Below are 300 nucleotides of genomic sequence, written 5' to 3'. Positions count from 1 at the left end.
AGGCTCTGTTTACAGAGCCTGCCGCCGTTTATTATTTTTTGGAGGGTGTTGCATGGAGCGGGGAGGGGAGATGTCATTTGGGGAAGATAAATAGGGCAGAAGACCCTGTAAAGACAAAGGGCTGAGCGTGGCCCCGCTCGGCCTTGGGACAGGGCGGCTCTCTGCAGAGGGAGCAAGGAGAGGATTGCCCAGCTCTGGCTGAGGACGTGCAAAGCTCAGTGCATGTGCCCAGGGGCTGCTCCCAGCCGTACCTCAGGCCGTGGCCTGGGCTTTCCTGGTGCTGATGGGAGCAGGGACCCG

This window comes from Antrostomus carolinensis, unplaced genomic scaffold (genome assembly GCF_000700745.2).
Source record: "Antrostomus carolinensis isolate BGI_N321 unplaced genomic scaffold, ASM70074v2 scaffold22315, whole genome shotgun sequence".
In the NCBI taxonomy this organism is placed as follows: Eukaryota; Metazoa; Chordata; class Aves; order Caprimulgiformes; family Caprimulgidae; genus Antrostomus; species Antrostomus carolinensis.
The sequence above is the reverse complement of the archived record's forward strand: the minus strand, read 5'-3'. Positions refer to the sequence as shown.